At 31.8% G+C, this 19,973-nt stretch overlaps 1 pseudogene; it reads left to right on the top strand.

The window, feature by feature from the left end:
* The first annotated feature begins 1,887 nt into the window (after positions 1–1,887).
* The window catches only part of LOC149534467 (chromo domain protein LHP1-like), a 59,873-nt pseudogene continuing 41,787 nt past the window's right edge, over positions 1,888–19,973 (top strand).

Raw genomic sequence — 19,973 nt, 5'->3', positions numbered from 1 at the left:
ATGGATGAACTCTGTTAGACTAGTTTTGCGTTGATGATTAGTAGCATTTTTTTGAGACTATCAAATATTCTGCTATGGATTCAGTTGATATGTGATGAGATTACTTAGACTCTACATTTCATATATGCATAATGATTATTACATTATTTCCAATTATTGATGATGATTAGTTAGATGGTTTATTATCACATGTGTTTTCTTATGGATACTTACCCCATACTTGCATGTGTATGGTGTGCACATTTTTTCTCTTATTGTGTGGCATTTTTGATGTGGTTAAGGAAGGGAGTCGTAGTCACCTGCTAGTCGGGATCTACATGATGCACCACTTCCTGCCATTGCCTGTTTAGCTTAGCACACACACACACACACACACACACACACACACACACACACACACACACACACACACACACACATATAGTATGTACATGCATGGATTGTATGTAGGTATCGACTTCCCTGAATTGCCAAGATGAGCGAACCCTATCACACTATCTCAATGGTAAGAGAGGGGAGATAAATTCTCAAGTCCAAATCCTAAACCCTTAAACCTTTTGTCCTAGAAAGGTAGGACAAATATCTAAGATATTTCACCTTCTGAATGTGTCAGATGACATAATTTGTGATTTTAACCCTTTAGATTGATTTTGTATGGATTGTTCTATGATGGGTTTTCATATTTTATCTTGGAGGTCTATGGTGAATTTTCTATTAATTAAGTCTAAAACTAAAAGATTTAATTAATAATTTAATTATTTTGGTGAAAATTAATATAATATCATGATCTTTTGATATTTGGATTTTAATTAATTAAATGGGAATCAAGTGAGAAAAGAATTAAATAAAAGAAATTAAAATAATAATAAAAATAATAATAAAATAAATAAATAATAATAATAGAAAATCTAAAAGAATTAAAATAAAAGTTATAAGTCTACCTAGGAGTAAACGCACCTCTTGATTGCATGTATGTCTACAACATAGGAGTTAGTGCACAAATTAAGCACATGGTGTCTACAACCTTGTGACTCATCTAGAAGGATTGTAAAAAGCTTGTGCTTAGTTGTTAACACTTAACTCATCTTCTGGTTGTTTCTAGAAGACATTCTAGGTGCTTCTTGAGAGTTCTTTATATTTAGGCACTCCTAGAAGCTTGGGGAGAGCATGTTTGGAGGACCCAGGAACATTGGAGAAGGAAGGAACTTGCTCTACAGCTTCTGAGGAGAAGTGATTTAGCATCAGTGTCTAGGTAGACACATGACTTTTGGCATATGCTATTTTCACTTCTTGCACTTCCTATCTTCTTCATGTCTTCTGAATGCTTTCTAAGGATTATCATATGTTGAATATCTTAGTTGTATGCATTCTTGTCATGGGTAGTTAAATTTCTATATGAGAAAATCCCACATGCGTAGATCTGAGGAATCTATGGGCCTAGGGTTTCCAGATGTGTTTGGACAAACCTATTAGAAGGATTAATGGGTAAATTTGGAGAACAATTATTTTAAAGGGAAATTCTTAACTTATAGAATGGGGAAGTCCTTCTTGTTTAAAAATTGTGTATATGTTTTCTTTTAAAATATACATATATGTTATAAATCTGCATACATGTGTGTGTGTGTGTGTGTGTGTGTATATATATATGTTGTAGTGCTTAATAACAATCTACATGTACACACACACGCACACGCACACACACACACACACACACATACATATGTATATTTAATTAGACACTACATATTTTAAAATCATAGTAGGAAACATTCATAGAAGTCCGAATTGGTTTGGGAAGGTATTTTTTTGAAAAACGTTTATTAATTTTTTATTTTTTATTTTATAAATGTGGGAGGGGCGAGATATTCCTCCCCCCCCCCCTACCTCATGATCTGTCGTGACATTCGTACCTATAGTCGCAGGCCCTACGACGGCAGGCAGGGCCACACGGCCTGCACCATAAAGGTGACGGCCTTTTAAAACAAACACTGTATAATATGCATTTTCAAATTTTTTTTTTTTTAATGTTACCATTTTAAAAAGAATTTCATTTATTATAATGTTATAAAATATTAATAATTTTTTATTATTAATTATTATGTATATTATTAAATATTAAATATTATATTATATTTAATGCTATATACTATTAACTAATATATTACTATAAATAAAATTTTATTAATAGATTATTTCTTTTTAATAATTAATCATTTTATAATATTTTAATTTAACAATATAAATCTAATTTAATTAGATTTCAATGAGGATGAATTGCATTTAATTTTCTATGTGTTTTATTGGAACACAATGGGGGTCCTTTTTAAATATTGTATAGTATACTCTTAGAAACATCTTAAAATATAGATTTAATGGGTAATGGGGAGAATACTTTTATCTATCAAACAAATACATGGGTTAGGTAAAATGTACACATTTCTCCACTTGAGTGTTAAAAATAAAAACTGAGACCTCCACACTTTATTCAACTATGTAACTTTTAGCAAACCAAAACATGTGCTTGCATTTTGTGTTTTCTCTATGTTATCTATTTTGGGTTTTTGGGTTGACTAGTTTGTTGACCAATTATAGGATGTCTACCAGAGGCTCGAGGGTTATGATCATGATGTCAAGATGCTGTCTTTTGATCTCGATCTTTTAAATTCAACCATGGTTATGTGATGGCATGCTGATTGATATTGGCTTCAATCTTCTTGTGTAAGCTATGATATATGTAACCTTTTTATGAGTTATCAATCAATTGTATTTGGATTACTTTCCACTCACTTGTTGGGATTGAATTGTTTACTTGATCTTGATGATGTCATGTTGTGACATGTTTTGACTCAACCATTTTGGAGTCTTCAATCAGTATTAATTTGAGATACTTTTTGGGTTGCTTGTTGAGAACCAATGGATATAGTGATTATCAGTAATACCTTTAGTTGCCAATAGAGAACTATTGTGGTCATGATTATCTATGGATGCTTTTCAGTTTCTCATGGAGATTTGATGCTCTTATTGTGTATTATCTTTTGGTATTTTTCTAGTTTCTTATATAGGACTATGGTGATTTTGTGATTTATGATTCCATGAGCCTAGGGTAGGTAATCTAGTGTTGGGAAGTGGCTTGGAATGGGGGTCGGGGCCCTTAGTGGCTACTAGGGTAACTCATTGTAAGTTGTTTTAATAAGTGAAAACATTACACCTAATACTGACTTAAATGAACCTAATAAGATAATTGTTTGTTCTTGCCCATGCCTTGAGTGCTAGTACAGACTAGGATGGGAGTAGAGAGAACACTTGGTTGTAACCTTGCATTCCGTAGTATGCCTCATCTGTATGAGAGGATACTAGTGGCTACATAGGGATCACTAGGGGGCTAGGTTCTATGGAGAGACTACCAAGGTAAATCTAGCATGATCCATGTGATGACACTTCTTGCATAGTAGGTTTCCTACATGTCTTTGTGTGCCTTTGGGATTAGATGTCACATAGATGTCAATTGAGTTAGTATACTTTTAGGATTCTTGGAATTAGAGAGTATTTGTGTTATGTGATATGATAACCTGTTTGGGACTTGAGATTATCTCCTCAGCGTAGTGGGAGTGGACCATTTAGGTTTCACATGGTCAAGTGGTAGTGCTCTTTCACTCTTACCATTTGAGATCCATCTGAGACACCGTGGTTGATGCATTCTTTGTTGGCATCTATCTTCATTCTGTTCATGGATTATGATGGTGGAAATGTATCCTTATATTGATGATTATCATATCAAAGATGATGTTGTTTACTTATTTTATGCTTTATTTTGCATGATTAGATTTCTTATGCATATGTTGTAGCATGTTAGATTACTTTCTGCATATGTTGTAGTATGATTTAGGAGTAACATTCCTACTATGTTAATATCGATGATCTCTTTGGTGATTTGGGATGTTACACACGAAGGGATGGCTAGGGGCCATGATGGTCTAATGATGCTATTTATGATTGGGAGGAACCGTGCACTTAGTTAGTTATGTTTGTGATTTATGGTTATTTGTTATGATGGATGTTTATATCTTCTATGATGATGTATCATGTATGACATGTGGTTTCATTTACTTATTGCACTTGCATCATGGACTTAGAATAAGATGATGTACTTTATTTCACATATGTATATTCTTTTAAGCCTTTCATACCCTGTGGCATGTACAATGGATGATCAAGCAATCGGAAATGTAATTTAAGAATGTTGGACTTTTCATTATTATTTTATGTGGATGTAGTATTAGATAGAATCATTAATAGTTAATTTAGATGTGATACTACATTAAGGGATCCTTAAATAATGTAACCTATTATGTATGTTTACTTTCATTTGAATGATGTCATTTCTTTTGCTACAATATTGTGAATGGTTAACTTTCACGTTCAAAAAAAAAGAAAAGAGACCAAACTTAGTGAAACTCTAGGTTAATTCTTTAGATTCCTTGGTGGGGTGTTACATTTGGTATGATGTACTTTATTTCACATATGTATATTCTTTTAAGCCTTTCATACCCTATGGCATGTACAGTGGATGATCAAGCAATCAAAAATGTAATTTAAGAACGTTGGACTTTTCATTATTATTTTATATGGATGTAGTATTAGATGGAATCATTAATAGTTAATTTAGATGTGATTCTATGTTAAGGGATCCTTAAAGAATGTAACTTGTTATGTATGTTTACTTTCAATTGAATGATGTCATTGCTTTCGCTATGATGTTGTGAATGGTTAACTTTCATGTTCAAAAAAAAAAGAGAGAGACCAAACTTAGTGAAACTCTAGTTTAATTCTTTGGATTCATTGGTGGGGCATTATATAACATCACTACTTTACCATTAGAGGAATTCATTTTGGTATAAGAATGGAAAATGTGGAATTATGTGTTATGATAAAGGTGATGGAACCATCTAAAGGTGTTGTCATTTATTTCTAGCTTGGATGATGAAGCAAATATGGATTGTGGTAATGATGAGCGACATTTATATAGAGCACGAGCATCTCTTTTTTCTCTTTTAAGCATTGAAAGCCATCCTTCATTAAGGGATCTATATAAAGAAGATAGACTTCCCTCAACTTTCTTTCATTGTGTAAAGTAGCTCACATCTATTCTACTAGATACATGCACAAGTCTATCACAAATTTTAGATTTAATGTCTTCACTAGTAAAGGGGTTCTCATTTCAAAAGGGGACTACCATGTATCAAGTAACGGAAAGAGATTGAGGATACGTTTTCCAATGTCTATTTTAATGGATCTGTCAAAGTGAATGTGCATATCGACAATCAACTTAGGAGATGTCAACTTAGATGACATAAAGCATAAAGGTTTACCAAAGAAAATATAGATGTTTTAAATTGTACTCCATTTTGTAGTGGTAGCGTTACACATGTTACTAAATTAAGAAAATACATAGCCATTTCTTCCAACTTGAAACAAAATTATCAAATTTGGAAAGAAAAAACTAGAGGTAGATGTGTTTTGATGTCCATGCATATGAATAAATGATGGAAAAAAATGAGGAATTCAATTGGGACTCACAAGACTTGTGGAAACTCTTATGAAGTTGCTACAAAGGGCCTAATCATCTTCAATGAGCCATTTTTCTAATCACAGGGCATCATTTTCTAATGGAGTGGAATGCCCATCCTCCTCTATAATTGGGATGCCTACCAGATTGCTCATTCAACATTTGAGAGATCAGTGATGTGCATCCTTGTCGAAATTGCTAAATTGTTCCATCCCTTCAATTTTTAATTAGATGATGGATGAACATGTTATAGAGAAATTATAGATATCAAATAGTTAGAATATGGTTGAGATGAATGTATGATTATGGTTGATTGATTGAGAAGGTGTATGAACTTAATGTTTGGAAACCAAGGAGAGGAATGAATGAGAGAGGTTCTACGAAGATAGACATGGCCCATGTATTATGAATGTGATGTTATTTTCTTGCATGCTAGAGATGATCAAGATGGATTTCATCCATGTTTATCATTGATAGTTATTAAAATGGGGTTACCTGCAAATTTGAGACATAATCTTCTCAATTGATGCTTGTATACTATGCAATAAAGTTTTTTCTTTTATCCCACATTGGGGCCACAATGTGTTCTCTGAAGGGTTTTATATAGAAGAATGCTAACATAATATGTCTTAAGGGCATGCCTTATAAACAATGAAGATGGATTCTATGGAATGGAAGATAAATTTGATGCTAGAAACTAATTTTGAGTGAGCCTATAGTTGTAAATGATGTGGCAACTCGAACTAGTGAGAATGTGACAACTGGCATGTATTCCAAGGTAACTAAGCTAGATGAAATGGATAGGTGGAAACCCCATGTATTGTCGCAAGGAGAGGTCAAAATTGAGATGAAGCATCATGCTACCCTGTGAGATGACTAAGATAGAGGCATCATGTGGAAAAATCATGTGTACCCTTAAGATCATGTGCTAGAGTTAAGATAAAGCATGATTGTAACATGTGTCATGGTGTGCCTAGACCCACTAGTAGGTAGGTGAAGACATGGGATTGAGTTGGCAATGATGTGGTGACATTGAAAAATCACCCAGTGATACATGGTAGTCGAGGTGGAGATAATGACATCAGTTAGTGACACATGGAAAAATCTTGCTGATTTTCAAGTCCAAGAAATAGAGATGAGATACAATGAGATGCTACCACATGGTATGGGTACCTGGATGGAGCTAGCTGAGGTGGAATGTTGATTGGATGTTGATAGCCAATCAGGAAGTGTCATGTAGCATTTATATGGTGATCCATCTAGAGGTGTTGACTAAGTGCTGATATGGCAAATGACAAGGATAGGAACAATGAATAGGGTGTTGCCACGTGTCAAGGACAATCAACCCAAGTTTGACCCGAAGTGAAAATGGCAGGAAAAAAAATATAAAGTTGCAAAAAAATCATTTTTAATTCATTTCCTTCAATTTTAATGTGCAAATCTTTTAAATAAAATTGGGTTATTTTTATAAAGTTCAAACTTTATAAAAGAAGTAAATAGTTGCAAAATATGGTCTGTTCATTAGGTTTTGTTCAACAACATTGAATGAGCACCAGGGGACTGATTTTTCATCAAAGGTATGAATACCATATACCATTTGAAAGTTCTCTGAGTTTATTTTCTAGATTTTCCATCAATCTTTAAACATGTATTAATATGTAGAAGATATTCTTAGTTTTGTCCAAGGTGATCCATATTCAACTACTTTCTCGTATTGGTAGTTCAATTTTAGTTTGTGGCTAAACAATGAACTTGGTATTCACCTAACTTGTAGAGGATCCTATTGCTGATGTTATTTTTTTGCCAAAATAGTTTGGTGGAACTTTTAGTAGAGTTTTTAAATAGCAGATTAGATATTTTTATCAAGAAGGATATTCTCATCATTCTTGGAGATATTGTCATAGTCAATTATGCACAAGGATGGGATTTGATCTAGTTTTCAATTAAGGAGAGAAGAGAGAGGTTTGGGTTCAATAGATGGAAGGATTTCAAGTGGAAAACTAGCATCATCAAATCAAATCTGGGGATTCTTCCTCTTCTACTTATTCTCTTGTCTTTTCTTTCTCTACGGTTGGATGTTTTTGGTTCTAGATTATTGAGTAGAGCCCTAGCTATGTTTCCACCATTCTCCTTAGCATTTTATCTTTGTATGAGCAACATTAATGGAGTTTTAGTGTATATCTATAGTCTATTATGTATTCTATAGTATTTTCATACATCTTGCATTTACTTATTTCAAAGGAATGAATACAAAGAGCAGCAAGTTACTTAATTTGATTCTAATTCTTGTCTCTTGTCTCTTTTGTTTACAATATTTTTTGGTTTATGAGCAAAGAACATAGATCTAGTTGCATCTCATTTTGGGTTGTATGTCTTGATGTGTTTTTATTTTGATTCAAAGAATCACATAAATGCTTGATATATCTTGGCAAGGTTGCATATTTCATGAGAAGGATAGTATGAGCATGAGATTCAGTTATGAACATAGATGTTTGATTCACAAAGTAAAGGGATATATTTAATACTTGATGTATGTTATGATTTTTGGAATACCTAATGGATAGGGCATTGATTAGTCATAAGATCTGCTATTATTGTTTCATATGTGGGTCATATTGATATCAATCAATTAATCAAAATCATTTTTCCTTTCATGTTGTAGAGATGAAAAGGATACCCATACTTAGCTTGTGAATCTCATAGTGTTGGAATTATGATATATTTTTCATTAATGCAAACACTTATTCAATTTTGAATGCTTACTGAGCTCATCAATTAGTCTATAGTATATACCAAGCATTCATTGGCTACCTTATAAGTTCAACAGGTAAACAATTCTTACCAAGCATTCCAAAGGATACCGAGTGAATGGGCAGTTCAATAGTGTTCACCGAGTAAAGGAAGGTAAATGAAGAACTCAATGTTCATCGAGAAAAGGAAGGTAAATGAAGAACTCAATGTTCACCAAGAAAAGGAAGGTAAATGAAGAACTCAGTGTTCACCAAGAAAAGGAAGGTAAATGAAGAACTCAGTGTTCACCAAGAAAAGGAAGGTAAATGAAGAACTCAGTGTTCACCGAGCAAAGGAAGGTAAATGAAGAACTCAGTGTTCATCAAGCAAAGGAAGGTAAATGAAGAACTCAGTGTTCATCGAGAAAAGGAAGGTAAATTAAGAACTCAGTGTTCATCGAGCAAAGCAAGGTAAATGAAGAACTCAGTGTTCATGGAGGAAAAGAAGGTAAACAAAGTACTTAGTGTTCACTGAGCACAACAAGGTAAATGAAGAAGTTAGCTTTTACTGAGTGACACTATATCTACTAAGTCACTAATGGTTACCAAGTTCCAAGCAGTATTGTGTGGCTAGTATGAACTGAGCCTCTACTTCTACTAAGTGCATGATGATGTTGAGTAATATAGTGGATGCCAAGTATTAGAAGGTCACCAAGTCAGCTTGAGGAACTCGAGTTTTCTACTATCTGGCTAACTTAGTAATGTTCTATTCACTTGTGTTTTGGCTGACCTTGTAGTTGTAAATATTGAAATGGTATATATGTAATGTATGATATCATTTGTAACATGGTATGAAAAAAAAAAAAGGGTAATTTTTGCATATGAAGAAGATATTTTGAGAAAAGTAAAAGAGAATCAACAATAGAATAAAAGGGAATACGACAAGGTCAACATAGGACTAGAAAAGTTATACCTATCACATCAGGTGATCAATGCAACAAGGATCTTATCAGCAAATAGTTATAAGCAAATCCACTGCTTCATCCTAACAGGTGAATTAGTTTATAAATCCTTTAACCGGGTGGACCTAACAGTCTTTTCATAAATCTCCTAACAAAGTGCATACTTTACTGTATGTTTGTAAATCCTCTAACAAGGTGGATCTAGTAGTCCTACTTGCTCCTAATAGGGCAGATTACTAGAAGTGATCATTGTAAGCCTTAACATGCCAACTTTATACTACAGTATTGAAGTTTTGTGGGTATCATCCCCATCCTAGTTTTACTTTCTATTTGGAAGGTTTTTGGGTCACCAAATCTCTGTGTACATGTATAATAAATGTTTGTTCCTTCAGTTATGCAGTAGATTAGATGAATGAATGATGAGTGGGAAAAATGCTGAATTGTTTAAAAGTTTTATAAGTTACTGATTCACCCCTCCCCTCTTAGTAACCTACCTTGTCCTAAATATTTTCAACACATAGATCATGTTATTGGGTATGTCATGTCTTTGTCATTTTATGAAGATAGAAGGTTTTGGGGTTTTAATTTTCTTAATATAGATTCAGATGTATGTTTCAAAACTTGTACCATATAGATGAATCTGAGGTCTACGTGCCTAGGTTTTGCAGAGCCTAAAGTGAAGGAGTTCAACCTTATAGTTAGCCCGAGTTCTAGAAAAATTGTGTCCATCATAGGAGATATATTCTCTTAGAGGAAATCTTGTCTTAGCTACCCGATAGTTGAAATCTCTATTAAATCAAGAGCCAACATAATTCAAGAACTAAGATGTACACCTTGTAATGATCTGACCTTGGATAGTCTAATTGGTAGACTCATTTTATTTGAATTGTCAAATTTTGATAACTATACATCTTCTAATGTTGAGTGTACATTCAAGTCTTAGCTAATCCTTGATGGATCTAAAAAAAAGAAAATGAGTAAGCTTGTGGATATTGATAGAAAGCTAACAAGAGGGAAAAGAAAATACAAAGGTAAACTCCCTATAATCTATTTTACATATAAGAAGTTGTTTATATTTTTGCAAGATAACTTGATAGTGATGAGAAGGAACAAAGGAAAGACAAAAAGCATCAAGGAAGGAGAGATACCAAAGAAATCTTGTTATATTGCTGAAAAAGATGGTTCTAATAGAAATTTTGATGAAAATGATGAAGAAGTTGTTTATGTTGCAATGAAAGATGAATCTGATGAAGATGATAGAAATGAATTAACCTCATGTGTTAATAAGAATGACATATGGATAGGTGATAGTGGTTGCTTGCATCGTATGATTGGTGATACAAGTGTGTTTGAAAAGATAGAACATTATAATGGAAGTAGTGTTAAGTTTTGAGATGAAGCACCTTGTTATGTGAAAAGTACATGATCAATTATACTAAATGATAAGATTAGATGTGACAATGCATATTGGGTTGATGGTTTAAAATGGAGTTTGTTGAGTGTGGCATAGTTGAATAGTTCAGGCTACCAAGTTGAATTCCAAAACAAGAAGGAAAATGGTTATGATGCTAATGGTGAACTAATTAGAAGTGGTGATTAGAAAGTAAGTAATTTATTTTGTCTAGACCTATCTGAAGATACATGTCTATTTGTACAATTTGAAGAGATATTGTTGGAAACTACAATTGGAACAATTATTATGTCATCACTAATATCAAACCTTATTGGTAAGATATTTTATCATAGTGTAGAGTGCCATATCATTTGACTAATAAAGAGGATTTAAAAAGAGAGATGACAAGATGAATTGGTAAGGTTTTTGAGTAGAGAAAAGAAAGTATGTTGGAATTACAATGAGCACTTGATCGATTAGTCTTTGACAAGATAATGTGTTGTTTAATCATTATATGAAGTGAAGAAGAAAATTAAGTTGATGTATAGAAGAGAAGACAAGAAGTTGTATAATACACTAAGCTTGACTAAGTGACAATTTTACTAGGTCAATGAAGCAACATATTTTGGAACTTAAGAGATAGCTTAGAAAATAGTATCAATCGAGTGATAGTTATGATTGAACAAGATGAAGGAGAAAATGTAGTAGTGAATGAGTATAGTGAAGACCAAGCAAGCTAGTAAATTTTTAGAAAAATACAATAGTAGAGATTGAGCTACTCAACATTGGCCGAGAAAAAGAACACAATGATTACCACATGTCAACAAAATAACACTTTGTGAAAGAATCAAATTTAAGGCTAACAATAATAAATTTTTAGATAGGTTAGAATGGATGAATGATAAGGATTGATGAGCTAGCATACTTAATGCAAAAGTTGATCTTTTTATGTGATCTAAAGAAAGGATTTAAAGAGAAGTTTCTAGAAATATCAAGAAAGGAGTAGAAGGACAAAATGATGGATAGATTCACTGAATTTGATCAAACCCTAAGATCTACAATGATGTTTAATGGCAAAAGATAAAAGCTACCTATTGAAGAGGGACAAGAGATGTTTTCTAAGGTTCATTCATTATTGATTGGCAATTTTTGTGAAGGATAGTGAATAACATAGTAGTAGAAGAAAAGTGAGAAGATTGGTGAGGTTTGATTTCTTGAAGGGTTGCCAAGAAGATAAGAGATGAAGAACATAATGAAGTCCAATCAATGAACCAAAAAAAAATTGAATGGAGATCTAAATTTTCAAATTAAGTTGTATCTTAACAGATCAAACCTTGCTATTACTTTCTAACCATTGTGGAAGTATAATCCTTTAATCAAGATTGACCTAACAGTTATTTATAAATCTATTTATAAATCATTTAATCAAGGTGACATTTTAATGGAATGATCTAAAAACCTCTAAACAAGCCACTCTTAATCAGATGATTAAATTCTTTAATAAGGTCACACCTAACACTATATTTTTTAACCTTTAATAGGGCTAGCTCTTAACTGAGATCACTCCAAGAGGGTGAAAAGTGGTAGCATGTTACTTGGTAGTTTTTGTAAAATTAGGGCTCTATGTTAATTCCTGGAGTCAAACATGTGTGAATGTTACTTTTAGGATGCATGTTACTTAATATTGTTTATTTCTATTAGTCAACATATAATGAACATAGAGCTAAGTGATGAATGAATAAGTTAAGTTGTTGATGAGTTTCTATGTTGGATGAGTGGTTTTATTTGTTTGTATAAACTATTTGAAGTTAGTAAAAGTTGAACTAGTACATCTAGATCTAAGGATAACTCATTCACACCCCCACCCATCTAAGTTTTTCTAATCATCCAAACATCATTTGCTATTGCAAAGGGTAAGACATGTTCCAAGACTAGGTAGGGATTCGATTTCAGAAAGGCAACTTGGTGATGAGGGTTGCACAATTAATTTTAATGATAAAAATTGGAATGTTTCAAAAGGGCACCTAGTAGTAGAAAAAGGTGAGAAAGTAGGCACCTTATATCTTTGTAGAGGTCATATTCATCCTTCTACTTTAATTATTTTAGAGTAAAATTGGTGTTCAGGAATAGTTGCTATAGTTGAGAAGGAAGAACATTAAACAAGTGTAGGAGATTTTGAAACAACATTATGACACAAAATACTTGGGCATGTGAGTGAAAGAGGTATGAAAATCAAATAATTTTTTACCTTGTCTAAAATGTGTCAATGTTTATTTCTTTTAAATTTGTATATTGAAAATAAATGAGAGTTAGTTTTGTGAAGAGAGAGAAGGACAAGAAAAAGAAGAAACTAAAGCTTGTGCATATGTATGGGGACCAACTTAGGTATCTTTCCTTTGAGGATCTCATTATTGTGCTACATTATTTGATGAGGCAACTAGGAAAGTATGGATTTATTTCCTCAAACAAAAAAGTCATGTATTTCAAACTTTTAAGAAATGAAAATGCTTGCTTCAGAATGATACTGGTAAAATGCTAAAATATCTCTAATTTGATAACGTTGGTAAGTACTATAGAAAATTATTTTAAAATTATTTTTCCTCTAATGGTATTCATAGGAAAAAAATTATTCCAAGGACTCCACAAGAAGATAGAGTGGTTGAATGCATGAATAGGACTATAATGGAGTGTACAAGGAGTATGAGGCTGCGTCTTGGGCTTCCCTTAAACATGTGGGTAGAGACTATCAATACTATTGTATATTTGATTAGTATTGTCCCTCTAATCCTTTGGGTTGTGGTATTCTAGAGGAAGCATGAACTGGTAAGAAGGTGACTTATTCTTTTCACAAAACATTTAGTTGTGAAGCATTTGTACATATAAATTTTTAAAATAGAACCAAGCTTGAAGCTAAATCTAAGAAATGCATCTATGTTGCATATGACATTGATGAATTTGTCTATAGTCTTGGGTATTTTGAAAATCACAAAATTGTAAGAAGTAGGGATGTCATATTCAATGAGAAAGTGTTGTACAAATATCTATTGCAACAAGATGAGAACAAATAAATGATTATGTAGTGTTGGTTAACACTAAAAAATGATGTCTCGATAGTCCCTTATGCTCCACAACAAAAAAAACAACAACAAAAACAAAAAAAACAACAAAAATAATAGCAACAACAACAATAGTCCTTTATCCACTCTATCTTGGTTATTAGGTTCCTCATTTGAAGGGATTGATGGACATAATGTTTCCTCTTGGATATCTATGTCATTATTTAGGTGATCCCCTCCTCCATAATCCTTCTCCTCTCTCCTTCAACTTGTTTCGCTTTTGAATCCTCCTTCTTCCTCATTAAGTATTATTGCTATGTCTTTTTGAGGATCATCCCTTTTGGAGTTCCCCCCATCTTTGTGGTTTCTACCCTCACATTTTTTCTAAGATCTTTCTTGAAACTTTACTCACACTTTTTCTTTTGTCTACAACAATCTTTAACTCTAGGTGTGTTGAAAGAGGGGCATTCATGATGAATCCTAAATCCTTCCCTCCCTTATCTATACAGATAATAGTTCTTTCTATATCCGAAGGGAGTGAGGGCACAACTTCTCTTATTTTCTCCTTTTACAAATTTCCTCATATAATGGATTCCAATATGTAAAAGCCTCCCTTTTTCTTATTAAAGATAATATACATATCTAGAGGATCATACAAAAAGGAAAAGAAGGGCTCTGATTTAGGTTTAAAGAAGCTAATGAGGGTCCTCTATGAAAGATGCTTTCAAAAATCTTGGTTCCATTATGAGTGACCTTCCATTAGTGTAGATCTTTAAAGGCTTAGGTTTACATATGTTGTCATCCATACTGACTATGATAATTAGATTGTAGAACCTTAATTCACTTTCTACAAAACCTACATATTTCCATAACTTATTACCTATAAATTTAAGAGTCTCTTTTGTTAGTAGTTCAATAGGGAGAAAAGGAAATACAGCAACATGATCTATTACAAATGAGCCTTGGTTGTTTTAGTTAAAGAAATGATGCTAGTAAAGAACTCTAAAAGACTTGCCTTTCAAAACTAGGGCATTTTTAAATAAAAATTTATTTTTCTAACTAGAGCTACAACAATTAATATATAGAAACTAATTTTCCAAGATAGTTACTTCTAATTTCTTACCATAACTTATAAGATTCTTTCAACTATCTCATAATAGATTCCACCTCTATATCTATTCCTATCCATCTGATAGAGAGTTCATACTTCTGGCATTGTCACTAGGTATATTCTACTTCATAACCTTGAAGATTTGTACTAAGTATTTCCTTTCCATTCACCACTAGAATAGGGATGATTGATACCTATTGGCTTGTTGGGGCTTCCTTCCTAGCTAGTTTGGCTATGGGATAAGATCATTATGATATCCTCCCACATTGATAGGGTTTCATGTTTGAATATACTAGTTCATTTCATTTCACAAGTTGGAAGTCCTTTTATATTTCTTTTATTTCACCACAATCTAATTGTTACAATTTGATTTAGCTTTAACATATTCAAGTTGTTCCCTAACTCTAGGATGTATGATCACACTCATTGATCCATCATTAGGATGAGAATAGTTGGAGGAACTAGTGGTATAGAGTTGGCCCCCATTGCAAACTTAGGGGTCTAGTTTCTAATATAAATGTCCCAAAATTTCCCTAAGGAACTGATGCTTTTGACGTGTAAAAAATTTATTTGACCAACCAAGATTCTTTACATGTTGAATGCATGAGATGGCAAGATTTGTAGGACAATGGTTTACCCTAGATTACAATTGATACCCTTCATCTCCATTTATTAGAAGCAATACATTGGAATAATTGTTAAAATTAACTACATATTTGGTCTTTAAGAAATGTTGATCATGTAAGTAAAGATCCTCCATTGCGTGTGCATGAGAGAGATTTGTGTTGCTAGAGGTGTTCATATTTTAATAATGTAAATTATGAAGAAAATTGACTTATGCATCTTGAGAATGTATATTCACAAAATTCTTTTTGAGAGCATGCCATTTGCATACCTTGCAATTGATTATTTATTTGCACATTGAGTTTTAGTTTTTGGCAACTTTCTACCTTTTTATGCATCTATTTAGGGCATCTGGGCTCTTCTTTTGCTTATTTTGATTGTAAATAAGATGCATTACAATATTAATTTTGAATGAGTGGAGCACTTTTTGTAATACTTTATACTTTTCTACAATATTATTAAGTTAAACCAAATGAAATTATAAACCATTTCATTTTATATATTCTTTTCCTAGATGTTTTACCCTTTGTTTAATTGTAATTCAAATGTCACTAAAAAATATCTCTTTATTTGACTTTTTTTTAACTTTATTTTTTGTACCTATTTATTTGATATTTTCACTTTTATAATTAGTTACTTGTTATGCTACTTGTTATCAAATTTTTTATTTTCATAGTTGAATCATAATACATTTCATTCTTTTAGATAGTATTTCTAAGAGAGTTCTTGTTATTTATTAATAATAATTTTTTTATAAAGATAATTTGTCAAAATGATATAAATCAAATTTAATATTATATTAGGCATCTTCCCTATATAAATATTTAATATTTGTTCATACGATCTTAGTAATCCCTCTTCCTAAATAAAATTTTTTCTATGATAGTTTTGTTGGCTTGCAACTTAAAATATATAAAATTGAGATAACTTAAAACATGCAAAGTAACGTGTATATATATATATATATATATATATATATATATATATATAAAATTAAGAAATTATATTATATTACAAGTGAGTTTGAGAGTATCACATAAGAAGTATGAAATGTGATAGAAAAGTTATCAAAAATTTAGTTTTATTTCATTTTAGTTATCTTTTAGAGAGGTTTAAGGTTTCATTTTTATGTCTTATAATCATAATATATAATAAAATTCAAATTGAATAAATAGTAATAATAAAAGTTATTTATATTTTATTTAATTAATAAAAGAAAGATAATTAATCTTAATGCTATTTTTTGAAAGGGATGCATACATCCCTATAAGAATATAAAGGACAAAACTTCCAAGATAGAGGAGTAATTCAAGAGATATTAATATACAATTATAAAAAATTTGCTATCTGCAACCAATTTGTTAATATGTACACTAGATGTATTCCTTTTTTAGTGTTTACTTTTTTTCTATTCACAATCTATCATGGGCTATGCATTCTCCCTCCCCTTTTCTAAGTATATCATTAATGCATCACAAGACATTTTAAGGGGTATATTGTACACCATCATTACAATTTCACACACAATTAATTTAATTATTTATTTTATTCATTTTTTTAATTTTCTATATGTCAATCAATTATTTGTCCCTACCTATATCGAGGTAGGGAACTAATATTTTCGCTAGACCCAGCTATTAATATTTTATAATTAGAAGCATGTAACATTGTAAAGTTTTGAAATTATTTATTTATAAATTATATAAATATGTACACTAATATCTAATTTTTTCTTGGTTACTAATGATTTTAGTGGGGTTCAAATCATTTTTTAAACTAAAAAAATAGCCAAAAATACTTTAGCTTGATTCTTGAAGCTTCCCCTCATTTCTATATTATTTCTCTAAGATAGAAATCAATTGAACCCATACATGGTTTTAGCCTTTGCATTGGTCCAACAACCTAACAATTATACCACAAATTCCTAACTTCTCAATTCAGTTGATTGCTATGATGTTCTCAATTGACCCAAAATGAAATTTGTAAGGATCCTTTAGACGTCCAAAACAAAGTATGGAAGGATCTTTTAGAAACAAAAATCAAGTTTTGAAGGATTCTTTAGTGTCCTAGGTATGGATACTTTTGGGTAGGGTTTGATGTTTTTGATTCTAAATGTTTCTTCATAAATGTTGATTATTATTTTTAATTCTCCAATGAAGTGAACTCCATGGTGACATTTAACAGTCAATTCCCTTAGCTAACTCCTGCAAAGCATATTAAAGTTGTGTTTGTGAGGAGACTTTGCCTTTGTATATTAATTTTTCTCTTATTTATTTATCTAGTTCCTTTCAAGATTTAGGTTTTCATTTACATGTCTTTCTTAACATTTTCTTCTTTATGACCAAATGCTTTGAATAGAAAACTAAAAGAAAACATTCCACTTTGACCTTGCAATCCTATCTCAACACCCCTAAGTAGCATCACTATCTCTTGAATGAAATCTTGGGATGCGCATGTTGGAAACTTACAATTGGAACAATTTTTATTTTATCATTGATGTCACATATATTGATGAGAAATATTTCTACCTAATCTAAATATCATATCTATTTGATTGATGAAGAGGATTTGATAAATTTCTCATAACAATAGCACCTAGAGGAAAGATTGAGTTATGAAAAGGAAGCTACATGGACATTTTATTAGATTAACTTTGATAAAGAAAAGTGATTTTTTATGTCAACAAAGTTAAGACAAGTTGAGCAGAAGAGTAAATGGAAAATGATGAGAGCCAATTATAACCTATTTAATGCCCTATCTTAATTCATTTTATGCACTTACTTATTCACTTCCTTATTCCATTTCCATTATATTTCATCCCATTTTCCTATTTTACATTGCATATGATTTAATATAAATATGTAATATCTAATACTATGTTGGGATTAACATATGGAAAAATTCATTGTTGATTATGTTTTATTAATCTTTATTATCGTAGCATATTGATTTGTGACACAGATCTTCCTGTGACCTATGGTTCTTCCTATCACCTACTATACATGTTCCTGAAGCTCTTTCGCCAATACAAAGCTCCATTGAATTTGATATAGACACAATTGCTGCAAATATCATCCACAATCCTTAATGTGTGGAGATGATAGCAAAGACACTTATGTGCATGCATGTTAAAAGACCTGTGATCCATATTCATCAACTTGAAACAAACCATGGTTCTCTCCACCACAGATTTGTGCTAAGAGGTTTTCTATAGCAAGAAGACATCAAGCAAGATAGCATATGAGTGATCAGTAAAAAAAATCTGATCAAATATTATTCCATATTGTTGCTAATAGTGCAAGTCTAACGTGGAAATAAAAATTTCTCATTTGTAACAAACTGTTTCAAATCTATATTGTTGCAAGTCATTTTAGCTGAAGACAGTATTGTTGTTGCAAAGCATTACCTATTCTTGTCATGGGATATATTTACGTTCTAAGCCACATATTCTACCTGTACCTATAGCAAATCACGTGGCAACATATGGAAGTAAGCTTGGCCCATAAAAAACCACTATCATTGCTTATAATAAAACCATGGTTTAGCAAATGTGAATGAAGGAACTAGTATTTTGTTTGAACAATGAAAAAAATTTGGCTATTCTTTGCAAGCCATAGATTTTTTTATAACTTTTTTAGGTAATAGCCACTATTTTTATAGAGTTCTTAACAAAGTAGTTATTAAATTTCTAAAGCTGCATCTATATAAGCAGTAGGAGATAGAAGTAGGGAGGTATGTACAGTTTTAAAAAAACACAGAACAATGTACAAAGATATTATTACTATTTTAAATCATAAGTCCCATATTCATGTGCATGATCAAGAAGCTATAAGATAAATTTGTCTCTTCATCACCAGGAAGCTAAGGAGGTGGGACCACTCTGAAGTCACCTGGTGATTCTTTATTTTATGGAGTGTGTTTAGGTTTGTTTTTATTTTTATTTTGATTAGTTTAGAATCACATGCTATGTGTTTTAATCACATTATATTAGTTTATACATTCAAGACCAATGTTTTATTGCATAATAATATTTCATATGAACTTGAATTAATTAATGATCTATTGTGAGTTACAATTATCTTTATTGCAGATTAGTTTTGTTGTTTCTATTTCTGATGTTCCTGTTGCCAGGAAGTGGCAGTTCCTATTGTTGGGATTCATTTAGTTTTTCATAGATTCAAATTTATGTCCTATAGTTGCATTCGTAATCCCTCATCTCATTGCTAGCATCCCTTGATGACATACTACTTAGACACCTTTTGCAAGCTTACGCTCTCGGATTGACACATATAGACTAGCCAAACTTCATTATAAATCATTAATTCTTTATTATTATTTTCCCTAGTGTTGGCCTATTAGAAAATGAATATCGAGTGATGCTAGTGTCAATAGAGCTATAGTTAGTGCTAAGAAAATCTAGTTTGATCGAGCATCAGTATAGACCGAGCAAGCTAGTTGATGTTGAGCCAAAAAAAATTTATAGCACCCGAGTGTTTAGTGATGACCAATTGTCATAACTTAGTGATTTTTGA

This window comes from Cupressus sempervirens, chromosome 10 (assembly GCF_028749045.1).
Source record: "Cupressus sempervirens isolate cs-2001-9-10 chromosome 10, ASM2874904v1, whole genome shotgun sequence".
Lineage (NCBI taxonomy): Eukaryota > Viridiplantae > Streptophyta > Pinopsida > Cupressales > Cupressaceae > Cupressus > Cupressus sempervirens.
Note: the sequence above shows the minus strand (reverse complement) of the source record. Positions and strands in the feature narration are given on the sequence as shown.